Here is a 14,623-nt window from a genome sequence, read left to right as displayed (position 1 = left end):
ATCTGTGAATATACTAAAAACCATTACACTGTACACTTTAAATGGATGAATTTTTTTGGTATGTGACTTATACCTCAATAAAACTGTTACAAACAAAGGAAGGGAGGGGAAGGGAGGAAGGGAGGAAGGGAGGGAGGGAGGAAGGAAGGAAGGGAGGGAGGAAGGGAGGAAGGAAGGAAGGGAGGGAGGAAGGAAGGAAGGAAGGGAGGAAGGGAGGAAGGAAGGAAGGAAAGGAGGGAGGGAAGGAGGAGGGAAGGAAGGAAGGGAGGGAGGGAGAAGGAGGGGGGACAGGAAGGAGAGGGGTAGAAGAGACAGAGAGAGAGGGAGGGAGGGAGAGAGACAGACTAAGCATCTGGCAGCATGTACCAGGTACGTATTTGTAAGTTATAATAGTATCCCTGGGATTTTAAGAGATGTGTGTAACCCCAAAGCCCTCGCTCTAGTAAGCCATTACCTCCTTCACAAGCACTATCTCTAGCAAAGTAGCGAGTGAACCTGAGGAACCAGGATTCTTATGAATACAGTGGTTAAGACAAATGAACACATAACGGTTACAGAAACATAACAGGTAGTAGATCGGACAGGCACTATCCAGGGCTTGCCTACCTCACAAAAGGGTCCCTTTCCTGAAAACTGCCCCTTCCCTCCTCCACGGAGGCCACACAGACCCGGGCAGCCATGTTCGAATGATGACCCCACCCCCAGCCACAGCTGATTGGCTCTAGAGGAGGCCTAACTCAAGTCGGGCCAATCAGGTTCTGCTTCCAGGTAGTGTGGCTGGAACACGGAAACATGGCGCTGTGAGGCCCCATTTCCAGCCTGTGGACGAAGGAGCAGAGGGAGCTGGGCTGCGGTGGGAAGAGTGATGCCGGCGGAAAGGGGGCTTTGCACTCCCTCAGTCCGATCCACGCCTAAGCCCACGCTGCATTCCTGCCCACGGGTTCCACGAGATATCTTTATGCCCTTGTTTGCTTAAGCAAACCAAAGAACCCCCACTAACACAGTGTCATGTTCAGTCTACGTTCAACTACTTTCCCAAAACAAAAAAAGAAAGCTAGTGTGCGTGTGAGTTTTAAACATGAATCTGCACCCATATGGCTGAAGCTGAGCCAACTGCAGCTAAGGAAAGCAAACCCCCATTAGGTTTGCCTCCAGCGTGGCACAGGTTGCCTGTGATCTAATCATTCCTATTACCCTATTGAGAAGTCCCTTTCCCTTTCTGGGGAGATTCATCATGACACTGGAGGTGCTGGGAACATCTGAAGTCTTAGTAAAGCCATGTCATGAGACCTAATCTTTCTAAGGACCTGAACAGCATATTATAAGCATTAGTACAGGAAGATCTGCTGAACTCTTGGATGAAGTTAAATAGGACATGGTATCAGAAGGTGTACAGTTTCTTTCCTCTCTTCCCAGTAAAACCTCACTGAAAAAACTCTGGCCTGACATCGGGCCTCTTACAATGAGAGGTTACTGTGGGTAAATGAACAAATAAAGGAATGTCTGCCTTCTTCAGCTCTTATTTGGATCTACAACATACAAGAAAGCAGATCTCACATCTCTCCCACATACGCTAGCAGGGACACATTTGAATAAAAAAACATTTACAAGAGGTTGCATTGTCTGAACACCAGAAGAAGAGCTGAGTTGACAGTAGGAAAGGGATGGACGAATCCTTTTCCCATCCCTCTGTCTATTTATGGGAGTCATTTCCCTTCAGGAAATGCTGAGCCCCTTCTCCCAGGACCCTGTCGGGAATGACGCCTGCACTGGCTGACCCAGCCTTCCACATCCTCCTCCTGGCTTCGGCAGCTCTCCCCTTGTGACCCCTTCAGTCACTGGGAACCCAGCCTGTAAACGACAGTGCTTCTTAGAGTCCCCAGTCTATTGCGGAAACTCAAAGAGGAAAGGCAGGGGGAAAAGGTCCATAATGAAGCTAGAAAAGCCCCTGGCATGGAGAAGCTCCCAAATATGAACAGACAAAGGTAGCAGAGAGGAAGTCAGGGCTAGAAATGACCACACTGTGGCCCAGGATTTTGCGGCTCACCTAGCTTCGGTCACCTGTCTGGGGGGGATGGTGGCAGAGGCAGGAGCAGGACTCAAGGTTCCTGTCACCCCATCTGTCGACCCAAGGCTCATTCACCTCCTCTACACTCATCTCCCCTCCCCAGAAACGTATAGACTGACGTTTCTATAGAGAAGCTCTCCCAGGAGAACCTGGATCCACTAATTACATATTCTTCTTTTCTTCCCTTTTCTTCTTTTCTGTCAGCTAGGAGCCCACCTTTTCAGAAACCCGGAGAGAATTCTGGGGTTAGCCCTGGCCACCCCAAACTGAAGTTCTTCCTCTCTCCTCTGCACTTCTCTGGATTTTTTTTTTTTTTTTTCCGGTATGCGGGCCTCTCACTGTTGTGGCCTCTCACGTTGCGGGCTCCGGACGCGCAGGCTCAGTGGCCATGGCTCACGGGCTTAGTTGCTCCGCGGCATGTGGGATCTTCCCGGACCGGGGCACGAACCCGCGTCCCCTGCATCAGCAGGCGGGCTCTCAACCACTGCGCCACCAGGGAAGCCCTCTCTGGATATTTTTAACTTACCTACATTTGGTAGTCCTACTAACTGTGCATAACCATGTGGTATCTCTTTCATGGTTGGCTTCGATTGTTATTTATATGTTATTTATTTAAGATTTCACATAGTTATTTTTTTAATTTTTAAAATTTATTTATTTTTGGCTGTGTTGGGTCTTCATGGCTGCACGAAGACAACTAGGCTTTTCTCTAGTTGCGGCGGGCAGGGGCTACTCTTCGTTGCAGCGCATGGGCTTCTCATTGCAGGGGCTTCTCCTGTTGTGAAGCATGGGCTCTAGGTGCGTGGGCGTCAGTAGTTGTGGCACATGGGTTCAGTAGTTGTGGCGCACGGGCTTAGTTGCTCCGCGGCATGTGGGATCTTCCCGGACCAGGGATTGAGCCCATGTCCCCTGCATTGGCAGGCGGATTCTTAACCACTGTGCCATCAGGGAAGTCCCAAGATTTCACATAGTTATGTTTGACACCTCAAATTAAACTGCAACAGTGAATGAAAGATTAACACTTATCGAACACTTAGTATTTTCTAGGCCAGATTCTACACAGATTGTGTCACTGAGTCCTCACACCAACCCTACAATTGCCTTCCCTTTACAGATGTGGAAAGCAAGGCCTCGAGAGATGAACTTGTCCCAAGGCCACATGGATGCTGAATGAATCCAGGTGGCCAGATTCAAGTCCAAGTGCCTAATGCCAAGTTGAGTGCCTTGGGGGCAAGGCAAGAGGTCTTCCCCTCTCGGATACAGACTAGCTACTCGGGGAATTGTTACAATTGGGTTTTATTCACTCCCTCCCTCTCTCCTCTCCAGGCACACGGTGGCATCAGGGCACCACCAGGCCAGCCCTCCACTTCCAGAGGCAGCCCTTGGGCTGCCAGTTTGGGGTTTGTTTTTCCCTCTGAAGGGTTTCCTCACGTTCCTTTAACCTGGCCTCACTGACATTTAGTACTGAGGAGGGGAAGGGTCCCCCATGGCATCTGTCCTGTGTCCTGGCCTCCGGACACCTGGAGGCTCATAGCACACCAGAAGCAGCCACTTGCAGGGGATGCACCTGAAGGCCATGCTGTATTTGCTGTATTTGCTGTATTTGCTGTATTTGCTTCCCGGCAGCCCTTCCTGGCTCCAGCTGTGCCGCCCCAAAGTCCTCAGTCTCCACCTCCACTCCCCTCGCCTTCCTGCCCCCCCTTCCCTTCCTCCCCCCCAGACCCCTTCCTCCCCCTCAGACCCTTTCCCACCCTCTTTTGCTGGCTTCTGTTCTCTTTCTTTCCATGAGCAGAGAGTTTCCAGCCTGGCTCCCGGCCAGCACATTTGGACAAAAGGCAGCAGTCTTGGAGGGAGACGTCATCTCCCATCCCCTTTCCCGGGGCCAGCACCGTGGCTCCCCGAGCCCAGAGAGGGAGCAGGGGCTGTGGCCGTTCCCGCCCTGCTCTCAGTTCTGGGAACGAGCTTGAGAGATGGCACATCGTGGGCGTTAAAAGCAAAGGGTTTGGAAGCAGACAGACCCAGATTTCAAATTCCAGCTCTGAAGCCTGCGAGCCGTGGGACCTTGGGCAAGTTACTTTGCTAAGCCTTAGTTCTCGCCTCTGTAAAATGGTGACAGAAGCGAGAAAGGCTCGCTTTGAAAGGATTATAGGAGATGGCAGCTGTAAAACTTCCGGCACAGTGCATGTCCTGTAAGAAGTGCTCCACACGGCTTCTGTTACTATGAACCGAACTCTGCCAAATAATCCAAGTAAAAATACAGGACTTTGTTCTAATCATCATCATCCACCTGTTCAACTCATCTGCAGGGCTGCTTACCCAGCTTCAATCGTTTGCAAGTGTGGTACAGCTGTAAAACCTCTCAAACATATCATTACTGTTACAATGTAATCTGTAAAAGTTGGTTTTGAAATCGGATAAGGGGCTGACCCTCTTCCCTTTTCAGTAGTCAGTGCTCAGCCTTGATGCCAGACGTGAAAGGAAGGAGGGGCCCACACCAATCAGCAGGGCCTGCTCGCCCTGACTCCCCTTCCCTCCCACCCTGGTTTTTGGCTTCTTATAAGCTGAGGCCCTATCTCTGTTTGCTTACTATCTGTGCTTTTGCTGTGTTTTATACTTAGAAGTTGCACAATGCTCGGGAATGTGCTCAGTTGTATTTAGCTAAGCTTTGAGATATGGGCAATGGTCTTTTCCCTATGATTTTATTTAGCTAATCTGAGCCAGCATGCATGGATTTGAAATTACTTAGTAAGAGTAATCAAGGAGCTGAGCACAGTATTCCATGTGAGGTGCTGCTGGGAAACTCACAAATACATGCCATGGTCCCTGCCCTAGAGCTAGGGATAAAAGATGCAAACCCATCAACCACCGGCAAGAAAAGACTACAACTGTTCAAGACGAAAAGACAAGAGCGGTCCAGGGAATGCCTGACGACACGGTTAACAAAAACCACAATGCGAGAGTGGCTTAGGGACTAAATTCAAACTACAGTGGTAAATGTTATGAAGTAAATATAACTGGAGGAATTTAGAGGCGGGCAGTGAAAGTCGGGAGTCGTGGACTGCTATCAGAGAAGAGGTAGAATCTGGTGACCCTTTGATAGACTGGGTTCCGACAGTTGGGAGAGTGTTTAGGCGAGGCAAGGGCATGAGGCAAAGGGGACGGTGCACCCTGCCCCGGACAAGACTGATGGCGGGACAGCCGCCCTGGGACGTGTGATGGGGAAACACGGAGAGGAGGATGGAAGGGGCTGGCGGATGAGACTTGGAGACGTTCTGGAATCAGAAAGAGGAGGTAAGGTTTGCTCTCTGTGGAACATAAAGAGGAGACATGATGAACATACGTGTTCTTTTTGTACATTCAAGAGGAAATGTGTAGGGACTTCCCTGGTGGTCCAGTGGGTAAGCCTCCACGCTCCTAATGCAGTGGACCCGGGTTCGATCCCTGGTCAGGGAACTAGATCCCACATATGTGCCGCAACTAAGGATCCTGCATGCCGCAAGTAAGGAGCCCTCGAGCTGCAACAAAGACCCAGCGCAACGTAAGTAAACAAATATTTTTAAAAAACTAATAAATGAAAATAATCTTTAAAATAGACCTTTTTTAAAAAAAGAGGAAATGTGTAAAGCAGGCAGTCAGAGGTAGAGATCTAAGAGTCTGGCGAAAGCACAACCCTGGAGGTGTAAACTGGGGGTGCAGCCGAAGAACAGTGAGCGTGAACGAGCTCTCTGAGGGAGAAAGTGAAGCAAAAGAAGAGAGTGGGGCTTCCCTGGTGGCGCAGTGGTTGAGAGTCCGCCTGCCGATGCAAGGGACACGGGTTCGTGCCCTGGTCCGGGAAGATCCCACGTGCCGCGGAGCGGCTGGGCCCGTGAGCCATGGCCGCTGAGCCTGCGCGTCCAGAGCCTGTGCTCCGCAACGGGAGAGGCCACAACAGTGAGAAGCCCGCGTACCACAAAAAAAAAAAAAAAAAAGGAAGAAGTGAGTGAAGAATTGAGGTGTATGGGTGACTCTCACTTTGCCCCTGTTACCCAGCTCTTGACTCAGTTCTTTTTAATATTTCTTCATTTGGGCCTTCCAACCGAACAGGGAGGTCTGATGAAAGAACACCTGCATTGGGCTTCCTTTTAATCCTCTACAATGTCTAGATCAGATCTTGGTCTATCCTGGGTGTGGTATGAATGCTTGTTGAATGAGAAGAAGAAAAGGAAATCAGTGAAGATCTCCTTTTCTAAAGATAATTAGGACAACCCTGGTGGTGTGGTGTCTCAGGGGAGGAGCAAAACTCTTCACAAAGGTGGGGCTCGGACACCAGCCAATTGCAGTGGCCTTACTGTTGACCCTTTAATGGCTGGATCTGGTCTAGGGGCTCCCAGGATTGTGGGACACTGGGAGTGACTACTAACCAACCAGTAGAGAAGCATTTCAGTGTCTTGACAAGTGGCACAGATGTGTCACCATACCAGTTTTTTTTTTTTTTTTTTAGATGTCGGGGTAGGAGTTTATTAATTAATTAATTTATTTTTGCTGTGTTGGGTCTTCGTTTCTGTGCGTGGGCCATCTCTAGTTGTGGCAAGCGGGGGCCACTCTTCATGGCGGTGCGCGGGCCTCTCTTGTTGTGGAGCACAGGCTCAGCAGTTGTGGCTCACGGGCCTAGTTGCTCCGCGGCATGTGGGATCCTCCCAGACTGGGGCTCGAACCCGTGTCCCCTGAATTAGCAGGCAGATTCTCAACCACTGCGCCACCAGGGAAGTCCACCATACCAGTTTTATATCGACTGTGACCCGGGTCAGGAGAGTTGCATATATTAGGAAGCTCAAAAACAATGAGAACAGCAAACTAGCTATTCAATGACTGCATAAAGAGTAACAGGATAAAGTCTCCACAGATGGTTAGGGATGGAGGCCAGACCTCAGAGGTGTGAAGAGGGGTTGGGGACCCGCCCCAGGAGTTCTTGCAGTTGCTCTGTCTTCCCGTCCTGAAAGCGGCATTCTCCGTCTCTTGCCCTCCAGTCATCAGGAAGCCTGAACCTGGGCTGTGTGTGTGCCTAGAGTAGCCTCTCACTTTTCCCTGTTGCTCTTTCCTCTGTCCTAGGACAGGGATCTTGACTGACCTGCCTTCAGGTGAAAGGAGAGCCTGGAACAGGAGCCTCTCTTGACTCTGCAGTGCTGTAATCTCCAAGTCTCATTGTTTTGGGAGGCATCAAGGAGCCTCTCCTCTCTGATGTTTTTCTATCCCATTACATGCATCAGTTGGGCTGGCGGGTAAACAGAACACTGGTCCCTTTTTGATGTCCTGGGAGCTTGTGTATGTTTGTTGATTGTCACAAACACGGATGATGAAATGGACCAGATGTAAAGGATGTCAGGCTGCCAGGGAGTTATACTTGGGGTTGGATGACCACACACTTCATTTCACATCTGAACAACTCTCACCTCCAGCTCAGAGTATCAAATGGAGAAATAAATCCCTCTGAGCCTCCAGTGAGCTAGAGACGTTGCCCTGGCAGAAGCCCAGTGCACCGGCAAGACGCTTTGGTGGGAAGCTCCACTGTATCTTCTCAGCCACCCCCTGACCAAGTCTGTGGCTGAGCAACTGGTCCCACTCCAGCTGTAGGGGTTCAAGTGTGTCTCATGCTGTCCCATTGCTCCTGCCAGTGACCAAATTGGTGCTCTGTGGCTTCTCCCCCAGCTAACTTCTCTCCTGACCACGCAAGGTCAGTTTTAATCCTGGTTTGAGGTGTGATTCCATAAAAATACCTCTGCTCAGTCATCCGGGGCGGTGGCGCCTGTATTTCCCAGGGACGTGAGAAGCACAAATGAAATGATACAAATGTCCTGCTTTAATGGTTCCAGCTTGCTGGGGAAAGGTAGTTGCTACTTTTTCCAAGGAGAGCTGCGGGGAGCAGGGAAGTGGGGCCTGTCTCCTGGGACTCGTTTAGTGGGCATGCCCCTAGGTCAATGCACCTGGACCCGCAGGGAGAATGGATGGGCGTGTCCAATCCTTCACCAGGTGGCAGTTCGCAGGAACAGCCCCAGGAGAGGCCCGCTGAATATCAATGACCTTTAGTGCTCCCTTTCTACTTTACAAGTGGCGCACTTTGTATATATCGTTACCCTATCCATTAGCCACAGTGGATTTGCAGAGAATTTAGGGCTAAATCAAATGCAACCCTATGACATCTTCCCTTCTGAAAAGTGAGGGAGACACCTTGGATTATTTCCCTGGGTTGGCTCTTGTGTATAACCCAGCCCACCGATCCCAGGTTTCAGCCTACACAATTATGTGAAATCATGGTTACATGGGATCCAGATTTGGGGTACACGAAACCAACAGCAAGAGACAATATTGGGACAGTTGGATGACAATCTATAAACCATAAACAATTTCTTAGAAGCTCTAGTTTTCACATGTTGCCTTTTTAAATTTAACAAAACTCAAAACAATAGATTGTCTCTATGAATTACCACACTATGAATTTTAATTTTCATATTATCTTATATAGAAATTCATAGTAAATTCAGTGGGGAACTAGGGTGGGGACACTTGGGTTAGGGGAGAGAGAAGTAATAATATTTTACAATTCTTTTAAGACTGAGTATCAGAATCTCATTTTTAAAACATCCGTCGCTGGGCACAGATATATTCAAAGTGCATTTGGCTTTGAAATCTTTTAACCTAGCAATTCCACTTCTGGGAATTCACTCTTAGAGAAACGTTGGAACGAGTGCTGGGGAGTCTTAGCAGTGGCTAAAATCAGAAACAACTAATTGCTCATCAATAAATAATGTGTTTAACAAATGAAATCGATCCATACAAAGGAAGACTAGGCAGCTGTTAGAAAGGAGAGGACTATGTATGACCCACATGGAATTATTCTCACAAAATACTGTTCAGTTATGATAGCATGCTTCCATTATTGTAACAAACAAATATAATATATTACGTGTAAAGAAAAGAAGTCTAGGGGGATTTGGTACATACACCGAACCGTGATGGCCTCTGAGGAGGGAGTCAGTATGGGGAAAACTTTCATTTTTCATTGTGTTCTTTTTATGTATTGCTCAAATGTTTTATAACAAGGATAACTTTCATATTTACATATAAATATATATGTGTATATAAAAGTAATCCTAAAATTTTAAAGCACACTTTTAAAGAAAACAAAAGGAAATGCCTTTGATACTCTGCTTGAACTGGTCTGACAGCCCTCCTGATAAGACACGCAGCCCTTGGAAGGCCTGGGTACCATAGAAGAACAGTCACGGTCATGGTCACGGTCACAGCTTCCTGTCCTGTCCCCATTCTCCAGCTCAATCCTGCTCTCATTTCCTTCTGAAGGGAAGCATGGAACCTCCTGGTTCCCCAATACAGAGGGACGCTAACCTCTTCCCTAAGCTTGCTGCGAGGGTGACTCACCCCTTCTTTCCCTAAGGCTGGGGGCGGGGGAAACCATAACTTGGCTTTTAGTAGTTTAGCCAGTTGGAAAAGGGGGTCTCGGGCTCATCCCTCTTTCAGCCGACCACAGGCCAAGCACGAACGTGTCAAAGAGAAGCCAAAGAGAAAGCAATTCTGGGCTCCAGTTGGCAGGGGCTTAACTTCTAGGCAAACTGAGTTTGGATAAATTTTGCCCAAATCAGACAATGATTTTATCACAAGGGGAAAAGATGGTCTGACTCTGGCTTCCCGACCGATTGCTGTCTTTTGGATATCAAATGTAGAGGACTCGGTTCTCTACATTTGTCAAATGTAGAGAATCACTCACCTCAGTTCCAGCCACCGACTTGCCTCCCATCATTAAACAGGCAGTGGTGACTGTGCGTCCCTCTGTTGGGTGGCCAGTGCAGGGGTTTCAAAGAGAGCCCAGGGTACCTGTGGCAGCTGTCTGGTTCTGGTGAAGGAAGAAGGGACCATGCCTGGACACAGGAAACTGGGAGTGATACAAGGCACAAGCATCTTTGTCACTCATGAGTAACTGTCAGACATTCCACAGACCCTCAGGAAGCAAAATAAGGGGGCTGGATTCCAGAGATAGTGGGGGAGGATGAGTCAACTTTGCCCACAGCCAAAGAAGTAACTGCCTGTGAGGTATATTTGAGGGTTGTTGGGAAAGCCATGGAGCCTCAAAATATTTCCCCTGTTATCCTGTCAGAGTTACTGAAATTCAACTCTTAGAGAGTCACTCCTTTTGATTGAGACTTTAGGCAAGTTAAATTGTAAATGAATTCTCCCAGCTTCTTTCCAATCTGGAAGACAGAGGTCAGAGAACACATACACTTGAATATCAGGAGGGAAGTAGAAAGAAAACTCAGAGGCTCCGCACTCAAAAAAGATAGACCTATGTGGGTCCTAGGCAAAAAGAGAAAGGTTCTGAGGCTTCTCAGTTTGTGCTATGGTGCATATGATAGTATTAGACCAGACAGATCTAACTGTTGAAGGCTTGTAATTATGCTTTTAGAATTTCTGTTCAAAAAAAGTGCTTCACACACATACACACAAAACTTCACATAAATGTGTTTGTTACTAGCCTCCTTATCTGTATCTGCTCAAGATGGCTTTAGATCTTGGTGTTGAAGGCTGACTAGCCAATTGATTTCATTGTAACAGGCTTCCAAATTTTAAATGCTATGGGGTCCTTGCTTTTGGAATCTGAGGTTTCTGTCCCCTGCTGTAATGAGCCCTCTAGGTGACTGTTAAAGCAGCTGCTCTCAATCTTGGCTGTACCTTAAAATCACCTGGCACCTTATAAAAATACTGACACCCAGGGCCCATTCTCAGAGATTTTGATTTACTTGGTCTGGGGCAGAGCCCAGGCATCACTTGTTTAAAATATGCCCCCTGACCCTAGCATTTAAATGTGTAATGTGTTCCCTGGGTTTAAAATGCTAAGAACTGTGATATGGAGGCATGATGGAGTAGATTATCACACCTATTCAGTGTTAAGACTTCTACAGCTGGCAAGAAGTGGTTTAAACTTCAGAGGGCACATCAGAAATGCATTGACATAGGGCTTCCCTGGTGACACAGTGGTTACGAACCCTCCTGCCAATGCAGGGAACATGGGTTCGAGCCCTGCTCCGGGAAGATCCCACATGCCGCGGAGCAACCAAGCCCGTGAGTCACAACTGCTGAGCCCGCGCGCCACGACTGCTGAGGCCCACGCACCTGGAGCCCGTGCTCCACACGGGAGAGACCGCCACAGTGAGAAGCCTGCGCAGCACGGCGAGGAGAGGCCCCCACTCGACGCAGCTAAAGAAAGCCCGCGTGCAGCAACGAAGACCCAATGCAGCCAAAAATAAATACATAAATAAATAAATTTATTTTCAAAAACCCTTTAAAAAAAAAAAAAGAAATGCATTGACATAGATTCTGCAGATTCACCCTTCTGCAGAAACCAACAGGAAGGGCATGGTCAGGAGATGTGCGACTGAGTGTAGAACCTTACCTCCCAGCCCTCACTCCCGGTTCTTCTGCAACATTCCTTATGCTGCAGCGAAGAAGTTTCCCACCCTCCCTGACCTCAGTAGAATGGATCTCTGGTGTCTTGAGTCCCACCCTTTCCCCACCCCTAGAAGCAGCCTTAACATCACGTCTGAGGGCAGAAAGACCTGGACCACTAGGGGAAGTGGACCCACCCAGCTGAATGGAATCCTGAAATGCTCTTCCCATTTTGTTTCTCTTTTGTCAGGATTTCCGAAGGCAACCCTCCCAATACTCTGCCCTAGCAGACCCCTTCTCCAGACCAGTCTCAGCCCACCTGTCTGTGGGCTATAGTAGGATGAGCCTGCGTCACGCTTCATGGTGGGCACCCGGGGTGCTGTGCTCTCTACATTCATCAAAGTCGATATCACCTCTTCCTACACTTGAGAGCCCATGGGCTCCTCCATATAGGATTACCCAGGCCCTCAATGCCCTGCATCACGACTGCCCACAGGCCTGAGCTGGCACTCAGCCCCCCACAGAAATGCAGTATGTCCCCAAGTCATAACAGGAAGATGATATAGGAAGATAGTCATGTGGAATTTTATCTTCCCATCTTTTGTAACACGGACAATGAAGTTTCTTTTTCTGTCACTCCTTAATCTTTACACAAACTTCCACATGACAAATTCCCAGTTGAGTTCAATTCCAGGAAAAAATTTGTGCTGAATTTGTGTGCTTTCTCTTGTCCAAAATCCAAAACTGTGCAATCTAGTGTATTTTTGTTTGTCTCTAAGCTGCCAGAAAACTTATAGCCAGATTCACTGTCCAAGTGTTGTAATCTGCTAAATTCAGGCCATTCAAAATATTCATGCCTTTTGCTTTGCTTTGTTTTCTCCTGAGCTTGTCTGCATTTAGTTCTAAGTTATCTGACCCTGTGCCCAAGTCTGTCACCGGGTCCCACCTCTCTATCTCTTGGCTCTCTCCAGACCACGTCACCACTGCCGTCATCCTGAGCATCAGTAACTACAGCCTGGGTGCTGCAAGGCCTTGGTCTCATCCTCCTCTGAGCCTCCACCCAGCAAGCAGAGTGAGCTTTCTAAGATACAGACCAATCTCACGGCCCCTGCTTCAGCGAGATCCTTCTTCTCTCTGGGAACTGCAACCATGAATTCTCCCCACACTTGCCTGTCCTCCTCCCTCCCGCTTGGTGATTTTGCACACGCTGTTCCCAGCCTGAAACAACCTTCTCTGCTTTGCTTTTTTGGTGAAAGGTTTTCAGGCCTGACCTTACCTATTCTGTGGGTTTCCCCTGAGCTGGGCAGCCCTGCTCTGGCTTCCCCTAGCACACAGCACGCATGGATGGCCAGGCCAGATGCAGACTGTAGTTAATTTTTTGTTTGACTACCCAGCAAGGATGGTGAGTGCATGGAAGGAAGGGAGATATCTTAGTCATCACTCTGTCCCTAAGGCCTAGCAAGTCGATCTGTAGAACCCTTAAGTGAATGAATGCACGACACAGGCAGGGTTCACCTCTTCCGGAATAGTAGGACTGAAGGCCAGCCTTTTCACTGACCTTCCTAAAAACAGTTACTGTTTGCCCTTGACTTCTTGTAGAATTCTGTGCACCCCCGAAGAGGGTCTACTCCACTCCTTTGGTGTGTTTGACACTTGATGGTGCAAGCAGAAAGGATTTTGTTCTTTTCTTTTATGTAGTAACCACTGCAGGTGTAAGAGTTTGATAGCAAAATTACTGCACAGTGCCTAGTATAACCCTGGGGCTGTTATTACTCTGTGTCATTCAGAACACTAGAGAAGTTGCATCCCTGAAGCGTATCTCAACACCAGCTAGAACTCCGTCCGCTCCTTCCCCAGCACCAGCGGGCTAAAAACAAAGTCAGTGCACTTCTCTTATCCCAATCTCTGCCCCTTGGAAGCAATGTCCGCCTTTCCCACCCGATACCCTCAAGGACAGGATTCCTCCGCTGAGGTCCAGCTCTCCTCAGTGGATTGAAGCCAGTTCCCTGTGACCCTCCTAAAAATCATTATATCCTGTGTTAAGAGACTACCCCTGGGCTCCATCTGGTCCCAACTCCATCCTGAGGAGAAAAGTGGGAGAAATAAAATCACGCAGTCATCTTTACCTCCCTGCTTTCTCAACACTGCAAATTTCTTTCTGTAAACACACACACACACACACACACACACACACACACACACACACACACACACACACTCACTCTATCTCTCTCTCACTCTCTCTCTCTCTCTCTCTCCCCACGGCGCAGGGCGGGGGCTCTGCCAGGTTTCTGCAGGTTTCCCAGGCGCGGGACCACGGCCTCCCGAGTTCCCGGAAGGACGTCCGGACAGCACTTTGCTCCAGTCCCACAGGTCGGGCTCAAGCGCCTCGGTCCCCACGTCCGCTCACGGGAAACCCAGTCTTTGGTCTGCAAAGAGCCACTTCCCAGCTCCGGGTTGGGGCAGCTCCGGCCGTCTCCTCTCTTACCCACACCCCCACGTGTCCCCTCCTCGGCCGCCCCGCGTGTCCCCTCCTCGGTCCCCCCGCGCGTCCCCTCCTCGGTCCCCCGGCCCGGCCCTACCTCCTGGCGGGCCGAGGCTCCGTGGGCTCCGAGGCGCAGCTCGGGGGCGCCCGGGCGGGCGGGGGCGGCGGGCGGCGAGGGCCCGGGGCGCCATGGCCCTCAGCCCCCCGCGCTCGTGTCGGCCGGGCCTCTCCCGGCGCCCTCCGTTCGCGTCCCCGCCGCCCGGCCGCCGCTGTGGGCGAGTGGAGGGCGGGCTCGGCCGGCGGCCCCTTCCTCTCCCGGTGGCGCGGCGGCTCTGAGCCGGGCCGCTCGCCCCGCCGGCCCCCGCCCGCCGCGGCTCAGTGAGCTCATCCGCAGCTGGCGGGCGCCCGGCCCGTTGCCACGACAACGCCTCTCCCAGGGCCGCGCGGACTCGAGCGGCTCCAGTAAACAGGACCTTCTGCCGGACTCTTCCCTTCGCCCTTTTTTGGGGGGGGTGGGGAGATGGCGGCTTAACCCTTTTTTTGCTGGAGACCACTGAGTGGCAGGCTCCGTCTCCGCCGGGCCCGGGGTTTATCCGCGCGACGCGCTCAGCCGGGGACTGAGACCTTAAGATAGATGC

The 14,623-nt window shown here is 50.0% G+C and overlaps 1 protein-coding gene across 1 annotated transcript in view; it reads right to left on the bottom strand.

The window, feature by feature from the left end:
• The window catches only part of DENND2A (DENN domain containing 2A), a 104,149-nt gene extending 89,809 nt beyond the window's left edge, over positions 1–14,340 (bottom strand). Inside the window, exon 1 of the mRNA XM_059074874.2 lies at positions 14,083–14,340. The gene's annotated coding sequence lies outside the window, so the exon portion shown is untranslated. The remainder of the gene's footprint in view (positions 1–14,082) is intronic.
• Positions 14,341–14,623: the final 283 nt, after the last annotated feature.

The sequence above is a fragment of the Kogia breviceps genome, chromosome 9 (assembly GCF_026419965.1).
Source record: "Kogia breviceps isolate mKogBre1 chromosome 9, mKogBre1 haplotype 1, whole genome shotgun sequence".
Taxonomy (NCBI): Eukaryota; Metazoa; Chordata; class Mammalia; order Artiodactyla; family Physeteridae; genus Kogia; species Kogia breviceps.
This window is presented reverse-complemented; position numbering and strand designations above follow the sequence as displayed.